Here is a 16,269-nt window from a genome sequence, read left to right as displayed (position 1 = left end):
ATTAATTAAATTTCCGATTCGCCAGATGTGCCATTTCAATATTAATTTAATTTTCATCTTAGTAAACAGTTCGGTAGCTGTACCTTAAACACACATTTCTATTCAAATAGCCGTGAAGTATCTTCGTGAAGACGTTTACTTTATAAATAAGCTGAGCTGGTAATCTTTAGTCCTCAGTTAAAATCTTGAGGTTATCTCAAAATATTCGGTCGTTAATGCCTTGAGGTATTTTAAAGGCTGAGGTTTTAAAAGGTTCTATTTTTAGTGCTGGCTTATTTATAATACTTCGTTGCCGTGCGAAAATAGCTGCTTTTTCATACTTCGTACTAATAGAAAAGGTAAATAAATCATTAGAAAATTCACCTTTCATTAGAAGAAACGACAACATTTTTACATTTGGTACTACAAACCCTTAAATAAAGGTTAAGGAAAAAAGGTTTCTTTAGAAAAAAGGATTTTCTAAAACAAGGAAATTTGAATGCAAACACCATTCTGAGACACTATCTAAATATTCATGCAGTGCCCTGCATATAGACATAGTCAGAGATTTCCTTTACGCAAAGCGTGCATCTTCTTGCATACAAATTTTGTCTAAGTGACCTCAAGGACCCCTACAGAAGATTGCACGCTCGTTTGACACTGAACGTCTGGAGAGCTCTTGCTTCTTGGAGGGTTAAAATCTGTCTCGTGTTTTGGTGTAAGTTTGTAGCAAGGTAGCTGAAGTATTTTTAGACGGAAGTTTAAAATGATGTGTCAGGGAATTTAGTTTTAGGAAATTCGTCTTAAATTGCTGAAGAGAAAAACAGTGTGTGCTCAGTGTTATTACTAAAAAGTTAAACAGATTTTTGATGTGTTAATTTCACTAAATATTTTTTCTCACGTTTGATTTCCGCAAAGTTACGCCTGATTCCATAATTTATACAAAAGCTTCGATTTCTTTACACAGTACTTCGAAGGTTTTAGTAAAATAATAATAAAACATCATCTATATTAATGTACTAAGAACCTATATCACGAATCACCTTGCGATTGTGTTTTTTATTGCGATATACCTACTACATTAGTAGTTAGTTGACTTTGCGAGAACAATTCAACAGTCAAGTGATTCAAACTTAGCTAATCAAAGTACATCTTTTATTTAAAACTTGTTTATTAGCAACTCCATTAGTTTTGAAAGTACCACCTACTCATTTAATGCCCACGCGTCTTTTCACTTAATTTGTCTAAGGTCAAAAGGTTATCGACCAAGTTTATAGCTTTGTAATAGAGGTCAAAGTCATGGTTAGGTAGTGATTAAAGAACTTGAATTGTGTGGTTCAAATTTAGGCCTTGTTGTTTTTTGTTTAATCGAATGTTATTTTTACAAAAATTATTAATCTATGTACATATTACATAACTATTTAATATGTAAAAAACTCTTTAGTTTTTTACATTTTTATACATTTTTCTAGCTTTACCTTAAGAGGTCCTGGGTGGAGATAAAATATTTAAATCAAGTTTTAAATAGAAATATAGAGAAACAATGTTCGAAAAAATGAATTTCTTTTACATAACTTTACATACTTTAATTCTTTCTTAATTTTTCTTTAATTCTAAAGATAGGCAAATTACTTAGACTTTAAAATTACAACTATACCAACCATCACAATATCGAACCATCCACCTCCAAAATGTGTTAACTCACCACTGAATCATCTATCGTGAAGAACTTATCAAGTTCGAAGTAACTGCATCTCACAACGTTGTCGTGACGTGGTCGTGACGTTGTCGTGACGTGATCGTGACGGTGTCGTGACGTGATCACTCAGCCGAAGTTCATTAACGATCCGCCCAACTTCGATGGCTGAACTTAGATGATCAGGTTTGAGAGTACAGCCTTCGATTTATGTAACGAGTAAATTGAGTGGATGTGGCAAAGATGAGGGAAAAAGAGGAAAAGGAGCAATGAAGTTAAAAAGAGGTTTGATATTTGATGTTCGAAAGAGAAGTATAAAAGAAGGCATGCTGTGACTATCCAAATTGGAATAAAGGCAGGGGATATATAATAATGATCAAATGCTTTAAAGTTTATTTTAATTCTTCTGCACTGGTAAAATGTTTTTTATCATTTTTAGGGTTCCGTAGCCAAAATGGCAAAAACGGAACCCTTATAGTTTCGTCATGTCCGTCTGTCCGTCTGTCCGTCTGTCCGTCTGTCCGTCTGTCCGTCTGTCACAGCCGATTTACTCGGAAACTATAAGTACTACAGTGATGAAATTTGATGGGAATATGTGTTGTATGAACCGCTACAAAAATATGACACTAAATAGTAAAAAAAAGAATTGGGGGTGGGGCCCCCCATACATGTAACTGAGGGATGAAATTTTTTTTTTCGATGTACATACCCGTGTGGGGTATCAATGGAAAGGTCTTTTAAAATGATATAAAGTTTTCTAAAAAACATTTTTCTTAAAGTGAACGGTTTTTGAGATATCAGCTCTCAAAGTCGTAAAAAGTATGTCCCCCCCCCTCTATTTTTATAACTACGGGGTATAAAATTCTAAAAAAAATAGAGGTGATGCATGCTAATTAACTCTTTCAACGATTTTTGGTTTGATCAAAGTATCTCTTATAGTTTTTGAGATAGGTTGATTTAACTGTAATTTACGGAACCCTTCGTGCACGAGTCCGACTCGCACTTGGCCGGTTTTTTTTAAGTATTTATCGCTCGTTTTAAACATTTCATGCAAATTGTATAATATGGTAAAGCTAAAATCGCTTTCATCTGTGTAATTAATGCAAAAAAAACAAGTAACTGCATTATTTTACTAATTAATCTAGAAATTACCGTTTTTATCGGTAAAAAGGGCCACTTAAGTACTTGGTTTAAATTAAAGATAAAAAAATCCCTTTTGATGAATTAATTGCACGCAATGAAACTTTAAAATAGTGGATCCATCATTAAAATAAATTCAGTAGTGTGATTACATAAGCCAATCTTGAAAGCTCATTTTTTAAATAAATAAATTAAATAAGATAAGCTTTAATTATAATTATCCATTCTTTTTAGCGTAGTTTTTTGTAATCGAATTCAGTTGAATATTTATTGTAGTTTAAAATTCTAGAACCCATATTTTAAGGCTACAATTAAGAATTTTTATTATTTTATCTAGTTCAATTTATTTTAATTTTAGACAGATTTTTAATAAAGTCTAGCAACATACACAATTTCAAAAAAAAATACAAATAATTGTAGAAACAATTTTATACTTTATTTTCTTTCTATCTCAAAGTCTTTTTATTTACCCAGATTTATTGGTTGCCAGTATAAATAAACACCATCTAACCCGAAACCGGGATATATTATTCACAGAAAGACTCTCGCCGTATATCCATAAATTATCACAGGTCAACAGCATTTTTGGTGCAAAGGTGAAATATACAATTTCTTGTAGGATATTAGATACGTAATCGAAGTCCAGAACATAGAGTTGCACTAGCACGTAGGGATTTAGAGATATACCCCTCCTAAAGTACCAAAAACGCGATTTTAACGATATTTGACGATTTTTTTGAAGTACAGCAAAATAGTTTTTTTTGTTTCTATCTATAGCATTATATAGTACTACTCTTCCCGATTGAAATTCATTTTTATTTCCAACGTTAAGAGTTTAAATTTTCATGAAATACGTATACAGCTACGATAGTTCGATCTTCCCTATATTTCATTTGGCCTGTTAGTATGAAAAAACTCCACTTTAGTTATAAAATGGTATATATCGGGAAATAAAACTCGCAAAAATATAAATTAAAATGGGGTTAATGTGGGGAAAGTAGTACTATATGATGCTTTAGTTAGAAATTCCTATAAAATTCTGCTGTCCCCAAAAAATGACATCAAATTTCATAAAAAAACGCGTTTTTGGTACTTTAGGAGGGTTATATCTCTAAATCCCTGCGTGCTAGTGCAACTTTATGTTCTGGACTTCGATTACGTATCTAATATCCTACAAGAAATTGTATATTTCACCTTTGCACCAAAAAAAAATTATAATTTGTTGACCAGTGTTATGTATCATTACCACTGATCAGGGAAACGCCACGCAATCGAACCTTTATAAATAAAAGAGGACATAGATACATTTGGACATAATAAGGAGGCTTTCTAAAATCGATGTAACACACACTTTTCGTCAGATGCTAGAGAATTCCGAAACCACACTTAAAAAGGAAAATAAAAGCTTGTAAAAAGACCAAGGTATTTGAAGCCTTCTCCTTCTCCTAGAAATAGTTATCATTACCATATTTACTTGCCTCATGGTGTTACTGGTCACCAAGAAACACTGCTATGCACGGGGTCTCGAGTCCCATTTCTGGGTCGGCATCTCGGAGTGTAGAATGGTGAATTATACACCTGTGCATCGGAGAGCACTTAAATGTCGTTCCTGTCTCGGGTCGTGTCGGCATCCTACCTCTAGCAAATGCTTGTGCACTATAGTGACACTCACGTATACACCTATGAAAATGCATGTGGCTGTGTGCGTGAGGCATCGTGTCATATTGTTATTCCCTCCTTAAATGAGAATATAATACAACGGTGTGCACGGCCGGAAACCTATTGTTAAACTTGAACTTTTGTATAATGATTTCGTGTGTCTGGGTGTGAATATCTCTAACATTCATATAGACCTCAACCCTAAAAACAAATCAGCTACCTTTGCCAATAATTAATCGGTCGACACACTATTAATTACTACACTCTACAATTGAGGTTTACTAAATACATTATATGTAGGTAAAACTCGTAAAACTCACTAAACTAATTTATATATTAAGTACATCTGACCTTTGCTTATCTAAGCATAAAATATGATTTTGACATCTGAAGTTACTGAATTATATAGTGATATGTTCGTTTCTCAAGGTATTTTTAATAAACTATTTTGGCAATGTTTAAAACTGGGTGTAAGCCAAACTGTCAATATGTCTGGGTATGTGAAACTTCGAAATAAGTTACGTGACGTGAATCTGAAGTTAACGTTATTTGTAAAATATTAAGGTTTATTACAATTTATTTTTGATATTTGGCAAAACGAGAGTTTTATCTCAAGCTGAGAAAGACTATTATGTCATATCTTGTCATATTATATTTTATAGATATATAGCAAAATTTAATATACTAAAAATATATTATAATATTCCCATATCGTTCGTTGAAATATAAAATGGACGATACATATTGTAAGGAATATCGCCTTACAATGGCCATTTCTCTGCTATAAACGATTTCTGACTTCATCCTCCATTCATGTTCGGGTCTTTTGATACATTTTAACCAAACTGAATAGATGTCATACAAGATTTATTCGTCTTTGTCAAGAATTTCCGGGATAAAAATTGTGTTTTAATTTTCAGAAAAAATGTTGTGGTTTATGGGAAAAATATTTAAGTAAGTAAAGTAAATTGCGTCATAATGTTCTGTAAATAAAACAAGGTTTTGATAGGATTCTAAATGATACTCCTTTTTTGAGGTGGGATACTGAAAGAGACCTACACAGTCATGTCGTTACGGCGGGTCACGCATTCCATTACTCTCCTCTATCATAACAATTTAAAAATCTATATAAAATTCCATTACTACATATAAGATTTTACACATAAATCTAAACAACAAACAACCAGCAACAGATACTTACATCAATTCTTCAGAACTTCATACACCAGCTTCCTACTCCATGTTATTGAAAACTGCTCAACTTAACTCATAAAATCTTCACGGACTCGCTCCACGCTGGAGTTTTTCCAAGCCAAGGTAAAGCGATTGCAATAGAATTTATGCCAGCAATAAAAGTACTCGAATTGGCAACTGTTGCAGAAATTATTGGAGGCAATAGGATCTCAAATCTTGTGTGAAATATATTACCTGGCCTTTGAATGTATCGGAGTTTGTGAGAATTCATTATGTGAATGTAATTTTGTAGCATTTATATCGTGTCGTTGGAAGTTGTTCAAAATTGAAGGTTTAATACGAGGAATTTTATACGAGGTTAAAATTGCCGGGATGAAAATTATACATTCATAATTATTATTATTGGTGAAGTAAACCAGCATTAGAATCTAGATCTTTAAAAAGCCCGTTCTCTCATAGAAGAGCTCATATTTCTACCCATGCTCATACTTCTCCCTACCAGTTAAAAAACCATTTACATAATAATATAAAATACATTACAAATGCAAGCTTTTTCACAAATAAAAAGCCAGGAAAAAAGGTGTGCCAATTTTATTTCCGTCCTTTACATAATCTGGATGCGTGACCACAAAATTGCTTTCGAACGAAGTCGGCCTGTTCATTACTGAGTCAGGTCCACTTAAAATGACAAACGATTTGGGAAGCTATCGTGTATGGCTGGGAGGCGTGCCGGGGCATTCGATTCTACCTCTAGGAGCGCTTTTAGAATGGGGAATTTTGCCGCGCGTAAATGCTCGTTTAGGTCGTCGTGTGGCACATTGTATTGTAACTCACGCGTATCCGTCATATGTTATTAGAGTGCACCCAGGTTTTGGTCACGCGGATCATTTGATACTGCCTTTACTATATTTTCACACTGGCAGATTTTCCGAGTGGATTGTGCCGACGGTGTCACGCAAAAATGAGCATCAAAAATCAATTGACAACTACCGTTGAAAACGTTGACACTTGAAGTAGGACTGCTACTGTACACTACGCGCGACTAAATCCGCTGATGTAGAAGCTCTCCAAGAAGGCACGTGGCCGAAGCCGAACGGTCATGTGACGACTTTCAGAATTTTATCCAGTATAGATGAGACTAGTTTCGTATGTTAAAGGAAGTCCGAGACTGCTTTTATTTTCTTTGTAAAGAATGCCTTTGAACTCGGGTTCTTTTAAACTTGTACGAGACTACGCTGGTATCGATTTTACTAGACATATCTGTAGGGTAGGATTTTACATTTAAATTGTCATTTACAAATTCAATATAACACATGAGTATTGTGTAACATATTAAATAATAATTTGACGAAGTAATTCCTCTAAGTACATGGAAAATTAATGCTTTACCAGTATAACCAAGTGTAGTGGTAATGACCTGCGTTTAGTTATGAGAAACCGAAGTTCATTGCCATTAAGATAAGTCTTGAAACCTCACAGCTCTTAACTTAAGGCTAATCAACTCATAGCAGACGAGTAAACAAAACCGAGAAGAAACTTCAAAAGCATAAACAATTTTTTACTATGCATATCTTTAAGATTCTCTTCTAGAAGCTACTAAAATAAATATTTATTCAAAAGTGCAACCACACATATGAAACACTTTAACTTCATGGATAATATATAAAAATGAACATCAATATGACTATAGGTAATTACTTAGGTAAGAAAAGAATGCCTGGAGAATGAATCTCCGAAATATGGGAAATGACTACGGATGATTTTTCATTAGTAAGGTGTTACTAAGAAGTACACAGTCATACAAAAAGTTTAGCCTTAGCTCACCGTATTTTTTCCAAAAATACATTGTACACTTAAAATCTCCCAACGCGAACACCAGCTTACCATACATTTTTACTTAATCTTCCTTTTGTTTAATAAAAGTGTTCGCGCGAAGAAACAGGTGTCCTCAGGGTATCTAAATAATGAAGGAGTCTGAAATCAGTGTGTTTGAAATTCATGTCTGTATGTATGTGTGGAAAAATGTGAGACGCCTGGGAGGTAGCTTGTGTTTATAAATTTCTATTTTTGACTTTTATTCGCTTTTGGAGATCTGGGAATAAAGTAATATTAATGACAAGTATTCCTAGATCTTTTTTCAAGTCCCGATTCTACATGATTTTTTAAAGCATTTCTTTAAATATTTTGAGCAATTTGCAAAACCTGAAACAGCAGACCGTTTGTTAAAGTTATAATCCCATTATTTTAATCTTACATGAAGTGGAAAGGAACAAATGATTTCACAAACCAAATCTATTACTGCGTAGTGCTTGTTCATCCTGATAAAATACGGCAATGCTTTACACGGAACCCACAAAAAATGACCCAAAACGTGAAAGCCATATATTATTATTATTTAGTAGGGTTCCGTACACCAGTTTACGACTCCCGGAAATAACAAAGCGTTCCCGAAAAAGTTGACCTCATTCGAAACTCTTAACTGTTTCAAAGAAAAGTGATTTCTCATATTTTCTTTATCATGAAAAATTACAGCAATCGTTTATTTTATTCAATAATTTATTATGGTCCCTTTTTCATGTCGAAAAAACCTCTCACAATGGTTGGGGAAGCGTGGGGTAATTTGTTGGAGACCACTCTCCCCCTTTGAGGGGGTTCACTCAATTATAGGGAATTACTTGACGAAAACTTAGTATTTGTTGGACTGCCGGTGACGTCTATAGTCGCTGTTTTCAGGTTCGTTACAAGAGAATTAATTAAACTTGAACAAATATCTGATCTCGTGAACGGTTCTTCATTCTATCTCACATTAAAAAATACTTGTAACAACATTATCCAGTCATGAATTTATAACATTACAATACTGCATACTTTTGATTAAAAAACTTTGAACTCATCTCGTGAAAAATGGCGAAAACGCAATTGCATTTTGTTCTGTTGGTCGAACAGCGGGAAAACTGTTAGAAAAGTTGAAAACAAAGCACCAATACATTTGCATCTAGTCCACGCATACTTCACAACTACAAAGCAACACTTCATTCATTCATTTTCAAGGTCACATGCTAAATGCTCTTTGACCGATGACCTTGACCTCGAGTAGCTATTAATTCAGTTTAGTGCTTTGTTCGCTTTCATGTATTCTATGGTCAGCAGATACTGTAGGTCGATGGGTTTCTTTGTGGATCTAAATCTTACCCAGTTGACCTTGACCTTGACCAAAGAAAACTTTAGGTATTGCATTGGAGTTGACTTTGAATTAACTAGAGATGACATTTATTTTCGTATCGTATTAAGACTGATTGACTGCATAATGACTTTAATTAATGTTTGGATAAGAAAAGATGCAAACAAATGTCTTTGCCAGACCTTTAAGTAAATGGATAACATAATGAATTTATATGAAATAAGGACCATTTCGTTTAATAAACTTGTTTGGTATTTTGATACTGAAACCGATTTTTGGATCCTGAGTGACGTATAATTCCAATCAAATAATATATTGGACCATTCCTTTTTTTCAATAAAGGGCACACATTAAAATACCTCTACCATAAAACCAGAAGCCAGTTTATACATCACTGAAATATCATGACAAATCCCTTTACGAATGCGCAAATAAAAAAACAATTTTGAGCGTTCCCGAAGGTAGGTATAAATATGGTAATGTGACATATAAAACCCTTTTCGAAAAGGTTTAGTGCCCTAGGAAGAATGAAAGAATGTCAGTGCGAGTGACATACTGAGATCAGTTTTTTTGTGTTTTTAGTGACCAAGGTATATGGAATCTAGAGGTCGTTAAATATATTATCGTTTACTGTGTAATGGAATAGTTTCGGTTCTCATTTATGACGCTCTTTTTATTGTTTGACTTTATTGTCTTGCTTACATAATACATATAAATAGATTCGCTTTCATGTTCGTCTGTAACTATTTTTATATAATAAGTATATGAAATAAAAATTAGCTACAAAGTTACATACACATGAAATTTTAATTTGACCTTGAAACTTTGTACTTTTTTTGAATCCTTTAAAAATAATTTGTTTTTTAATAAATTAATAAATAGGTATAGCAAAAAGCTACAGTTACTAAGTGGAGTTCTAAAGTAAATTGTCAGTAACAGAATTTGTCCGTACTTTGTCAACATTGATAAAGCTATTCTAATGTTGGTAATTCCAATTAATGGATAGCGACCTTTTATTGGATTACCGAAGGTCAAATGTTTCAACAAATGACCTTGAATGTAATTAGTTTCTAAACTTAAAATTTAGAATTAAACCTTTTTGGTCTGAATAATTCAACATATTTCATAAGTTGATAACTAAAATCTTTTGATCATACGTGTTAAGAGCTGAGTTCAGAAGACTTATTAATCCAGATTTTGTAATCAAACATACCGAAAAAGCTATCTAATTTCGCTGAAGTTTTGATTCTAAAATATGGAGCTAACAAGAGGTATTTTACAAAAGTCGATAATATACAAAACAACTAACTTCTAGATTAAACATAGGCTTAAGAATGTATCTGACGGCTTAATCATTAATAGTGACTTATTCTAATTATTCTTACAGTTTCATGGAAAATAATAACCAAATTTTCACACTATGACCCCTTCTAAGTATTAAGATCATCACAATACAGGTACTTATTAAATGTCTTCACATGGAAATCACTGCAATTTCCCCGAATTCCCCGCAAATACTACACGTTACTGCGTACATAAATCGCGGCTCTCATTTAGAAAGATATATGTATGTATGTATGTATGCCGCGCCGCGTCGTTTGGGGACAAAACGCTGAGTTAATGACGCTCAGTCTTGTTACCTGATATGTTTAGATATGGCTATAGGTCTTTTACTGGTTTAGAAAGCAAAAGACGTAATTTTAGGTCAAACAGATCATTTTAGAATATCCTAATCTTTATTTTGTAATGCGGCGGCTCCAGAAGGTAGATAATATTTTGTTATGTAACTATTCAGGAAATATTTATTGCCGGCTTGTTTATCTCATATAGGTACAGTCAACATCAGGTCAGTGGTAACAGTTTTATAGGAAAATGGTACTTATTACTATGGGGTTAAGGTGCATGACAGTTACTACTGACGTGCAGTCTACCGTACATCGCTTATGAACAAGTTTTACCTAGCACATAGTAGCACATGGTACGAAACATAATTGCTTTACCATGTAGTTACATACTTGTATCCATGTTACACACATATGAATATAATAAAAGGACTAGGGAAGTATGTTATGATTTTATAAAGGGACTGAGATAGTACCTACAAAATATCTTCATCAAAAATCCAGGGCATTTATTGTAAGCAAAACAAAATTATTTTAAAGGGAAAACCCTCCGCAAATTCCGGAATTTGCCTAGTGATAGAAGAAAATATGTTTTAGCAAACATTTTAAGCATCAAATTCGTAAAGTTGATTGGAAGTGACACCGCCAAAGAGGGTCGGATGTAAAGAGTCAAACGATAAAAACTTTTCGAGAAGATTAGAAAATATTGAGCCCAAATAGAGCTTAATGTGCCAGAAAATTGGACCTTTGGCCGTTGTTCTAGAATTTATTATTTATTCACTCCTTACTTTCGTTTTATGCGGCGGTAATTTTGGGAAGTCTTATGATAATCATTCTTTATTTTATATTTCGCCATCCCTAAAATGTTCGCAAATATAAATCGGTCTAGTAAAATCAGATTTGTTTGCGCAGGTACTCGGTTTAGTTTCACAAAGTTAACTTAATAACATACAGACACATGAATCCAGTTTTCCCTGGATAGTAGTTTGCAATCCCACCGACATTCAGCAATTAAAGCTCCGTGGACTATCCACTTTGTTTATATTTCATGTAAACGGAGCTTACTATGAGCTATGTATGAATCCAGTTATAAGATTTACTGAGAAAATCCTCAAAGCAAAATACATCTAGGTTTTGGGGTACATAGAAATTGGAGACCGGCTTGCTTATTCAGCAGTTAGATACAGAGGATATAGTTACTAACTCAATCAATGGAGGTCTTTATAAATGGTAACCAAGTCAAAACAGCGTCGTGGAATTTCATTGTATCTCGCCTGAGGGTATTTGTGAAACCTCAGTGTTCACGCCATCGCCGGTCGTCATAAGCGCTTAACATTAATTAACGAGATTACTATCGGCTTTACATTACTCGGGTTGGTTAATAAAATCATCAATTTGCATAAACCAGGCTTGAGTTGGTCTTTGTATTGTTGTTTTAGAGGAAACTGTACGAACTGGGTAAACATAAACTTAGGAATATAGACCGTTTAAAGAATATCTTAATAAATCTACGAACAAGCTGGCTGAGTTTATTTGGACAGATCGCCATTCAAATATCTACCTTATTACCGTAGCATAAAGTCTATTTCTCAACTAAGTTAATAATAGAAACGAGAAGATAATGAGCACAACAGTTTGGCCAGCCCCAGTCTCTAAGGAAAGCAGTAAAATAGGCTGATTAATAAACTTTTTCTTTCTGACACCCGATAAGAACAAACAGACTCTGTTGGAACAAGTTTTTATTAAATTAAAACAGAAAGAAAGATGTGACTTGTCTTATTTCTTACAAAAATGTAACATTGTATTTTACACTTTATATACCAGATTTAAAATTGATTATTCCGTGTGGGTTGCATATGTATAAATAGACTAGCATTCGCCGGCATCTCCCGTGGTAACTACTTCACGGATTTGGACAAAAAGTGGCTGGGCTATATGTATAAATGGACTATCTAAGACTGAATAAATTCGAATTGGACCAGTACTTTCTAATGTAATTCCAAACTGTAACTATTGTAAATATTGTAACCTGTAGATTAAAACGTATATAGTTTTGTAATTCTTAGAAGTGACATTTGATTGGATTTCCGTTAATTGAAGTATTGGATTGCCAGTATATTGATACTACACATAATTCGCATAAATCTTAAGTTGAAATTCTGACTACACTGAATGTGATTCCATTGAATTAACAACTTCACAGTTAACATTAATAATAATTGTTATTCATAATGTATGGTCTAAATGTGAAATTGACTTTGTTTATACATTATACTTTCATAGTAAAATATGAGACTTTACTTGTGCATAAATCATTAACCATTAAAATTTAACACCCATTAAAAAACAAAACAGCTCGAAATTCGAAGCCACCCTATTATCGTCTACTTATAAAAATAAAAAAAAAACTTGAAAATAAAATCAGCTGAACGTTTAAAATAATGAAGAAACAAAGGCCCCGCCCTTGACTGACAACGGCAAAGCGGCGCACCCCATCCGCTGTCAATTACCCCCTCTTTACCCCCCTTCACCCCCTCCCCTATATCTCCTCCATTAATAAAACAACACTCTTTAAAGCAAGGAATTATAAAAATCTAAGATTTTCTATAAAAAATCCTAAGGGTGTTTAGGAATTTATTGAGAAAATTATAGCAACTATAATTTTTCCTAGGTTCTTAACTATTTCTAGACTGTTTGAGGACTGTTTCAGCAAATTGTAAGGCATAACTTTTGTACTAGGTTCTACCAGCAGTGTCACCCACATCTCATAGGAATTACTCGATAGAAAGTAGCCTTGCTCGATCAAAAAAAAAACAGAAAGAATTATTCAAATCGGGCTAGTAGTTCCTAAGATAAGCTCGTTCAATCAAACAAACTCTTTCAGTTTTATACATATTAGTATAGATTATGTAATTCATCAAGCTTTTCCTTTTGCTAAATATAAAGAAAGGTTTCATTTGGCTTCGCTGATTGGTTTCTGTATGTATTATACTATATGTATACCTGTACACAGCTAGCAATATTACCGACGGAGAGATTTATGACCTTTGTTACACGGAAACAGAAACATATTAATATATATTCACATACTTTTATGCTGTAGGTGATTATTTGTATGGTATTGTTTTTTAGTAATTCGATGTGTTTCGTACAAGATTGAATACTCCTACTAATATTATTAAATGCAAAAAAAAATACATGGATGAGTTTATGGTTCATTGTTCCTTTTTCACACAAAAAGATACTACATTGATTTTGATGGAATTTAGTATTAATGTAAATAATATCCTTATCAAAATTACGCATAGGCGTCTTTTTATCCATGTGCGCTAAGTAGTTCCCTTGGGAAACGGTAGAAATCTATATAAATAAAAATCTGATTAAAACTCGAGAACGGCTGGGCCGATTGAGCTGATTTTGGTTTTAAAATGTTTGTCGTAGTCCAGGGTAGGTCTAAACGGAAAGCAAATAAGGTAAAGGCGGTACGAAGTTCGCCGGGCCAGCAAACAGTACACCTGTGGATATAAAACCATTTGTAACCCATCACACTTTATACAACACTCATAGCCAAAAATTTATCATATCAATAATCACCAATCATCTTCATTGCTAAGCTCAATAACCCCACATCACAGCAGATTTCCCTTTATCGCTTCGCTTCAATAAAGCCTGCAACACAGACCGGGGCGGGGCGATAGATTTTATTGTTATGTCCCGATGTTACTCCCTAGACAATACGAACAAAGCTAACGCGAACTGCATTGAACCAGTTTGGTCGTCTTCTGTCCAGTTATCGTAGAATCTGTTTGAAAATTGAATAGAATTTTGTGTTACTTCTTTTGTTTTATTGTGGTATATGAAATCCCACCAAAAACATTAAATGTAAAAAAATGCCAAGTCTCTCGATGCAGTCTTTCCATCGTAAAAAGTTTTGAGATCTCATAGAAGCCAAGTCCTATTCAAAATATTTTGTAGTTATAAATCAACATTTAGTAATTGTATCAATAGTTTTCTTTATATTATAATTATAGTGACTTGGCAATGAGCACAAGAAGAAACAAATAAAACGGCATATTTGGATTTAATTTTCTTTTGGTTTATCCATGTCGTCCCAACCGAATTTCGGCAACGGCAGTCAGTCTTAGTGTACTCTCGATTCATTTACTTTCTTAAGCAATGGCCCGTAAGGTATTCTTAATTATTGTATTGGAGCATGTAGTCGGTAGTGACCATCATGATTCACACATAACAAATAATCTGATCACTGGTCTCGTCAGAATATTTGCACATAATTCCAGGCAGCAAGCAGCTTTTAATTTGTGCTCATTGCCAAGTCACTATAATTATAATATAAAGAAAACTATTGATACAATTACTAAATGTTGATTTATAACTACAAAATATTTTGAATAGGACTTGGCTTCTATGAGATCTCAAAACTTTTTACGATGGAAAGACTGCATCGAGAGACTTGGCATTTTTTTACATTTAATGTTTTTGGTGGGATCTCATTTATTTTTTGTAAGTGTATTTCTTTCTTTTTTTTCACGTTCCAATACACTATATTTACAATTACTACTATAACAATATATTAATAGGGCTTAAACTTATAATTATAAATAAATAACTAACAAACTAAATAGAACTAAACTAACTAACAAATAACTAACTAAATAAATATATATCTGTACGGTTTCCGTACAATGACTGGGTTGCTGACTATGCGACCTCAATTTACTTTAATATAATTCTTCAATTTAAACTTAGTTGACATTTTTCACTCATCGCGATTGGCACGGTGGGCAGCCAACTTATAACTATTTGTGACTTTAAGAAATAAACTATTTCAAGTGATCTGCCGTGTTTTACCGTCAACTCAACTTAACTACAATCAACATACTTGCTCTGAGCCATACAATATCTACTAACTTACAAACTATAACTAGCTAAACTAAACTAAATAACACGTAAAGTTCTCCGAATATCAATTATCACTACAATATTTTTTAGTTTCGAAATGGTTTTTCATAGACAGATGGCGCTATCAAATGAAATTTATCGAATTATTTTGAAGTACTACTTAGACTGCGCTTTGTAACGAAACCATAGCGCGATTCAGACAGGTACAACGCCATCTATCGAGCGCGCATATAATATTTATCGCAATACAATGGAGTTTTAGCTTTATTAATTTAATGAATTATGAACTTTATGTATTAATTTGTATTAATAATAGTCTATGTATTACATTTATATTATTCTTTTCTATTCTATGTATGTATTCATCCAATTGAATAGGTACTTAAACAACGAACAAAGTTAACAATGCAGTCAAAATCCATACATAATGTTCTTGCCAAACCGCAAATATAAAATTGTTTTCTATGGCATATTATTTTTTAATGTTTTTATAATTTTTCCTTTATATGTGGCTAATGACCTATCTTGGTGCAAAATTTGAAGTTTCTAAGTCTGCTAGAAGTACCTTAGATTTTTGATGATCTGTCAGTGAATCAGTGAGTCAGTGAGTGACAAAATGGTGTAACTTTGATCGACCGTAACTCCTAAACTATTAATTCAATTGGCATGTAATTTCGAACTTAAGCTTGTTCTAATGCCTACTATTATTCATCGAAAACCTAAACTCCTAGCTTTGTCCACGTCGAAGATATAGGAGGGGCGAAACAGCCGCGAATCGCTTCGAGAAAAGATGGTACGGCCGTGCCCGTTTTGCTCGAGACTTGGCTGGGGCACTGCCGTGCCCCCAGATGGGTTGTGGTTAGTCCTGCTAGCTAGAC

The 16,269-nt window shown here is 33.5% G+C and overlaps 1 protein-coding gene across 1 annotated transcript in view; it reads left to right on the top strand.

The window, feature by feature from the left end:
- LOC110380183 (metabotropic glutamate receptor 2) overlaps window positions 1-16,269 on the top strand; it is a 181,784-nt gene that overhangs the window by 52,460 nt on the left and 113,055 nt on the right. The window lies entirely within an intron of this gene.

Source organism: Helicoverpa armigera, chromosome 8 (assembly GCF_030705265.1).
Source record: "Helicoverpa armigera isolate CAAS_96S chromosome 8, ASM3070526v1, whole genome shotgun sequence".
Classification (NCBI taxonomy): domain Eukaryota; kingdom Metazoa; phylum Arthropoda; class Insecta; order Lepidoptera; family Noctuidae; genus Helicoverpa; species Helicoverpa armigera.
The sequence above is the reverse complement of the archived record's forward strand: the minus strand, read 5'-3'. Positions and strand labels throughout refer to the sequence as shown.